Source organism: Oratosquilla oratoria, chromosome 12, assembly GCF_046742065.1.
Source record: "Oratosquilla oratoria isolate Oo_2021 chromosome 12, ASM4674206v1, whole genome shotgun sequence".
NCBI classification, from domain to species: Eukaryota; Metazoa; Arthropoda; class Malacostraca; order Stomatopoda; family Squillidae; genus Oratosquilla; species Oratosquilla oratoria.
The window spans coordinates 12,638,436-12,638,700 of NC_134788.1; positions in this window are offsets into that span (position 1 = coordinate 12,638,436).

A 265-nucleotide genomic window follows, 5' to 3' on the forward strand; every position below is an offset into this window, starting at 1 on the left:
TGTGGAATTGTTGGCCGTATGTTATAATCAGTTTTAGTTTTGAAAAACTTCTTTCACTTGGTGCGACTGTTACAGGCAAGTAAATCCTCAGAACAATGGAAACATTAGGAAATGCAGTAAATCGATTGTTTACAACCAGGTATTCAAACATAACATGATGCTTAATGATACTGAAGGGAAGAAAAGTTTTCAGACCTTCGAGTTCTTCAGCCAACAGATAGCCATCAATGTCTTTATTTTATTTCTTCAGTAACTACCTCTCCAT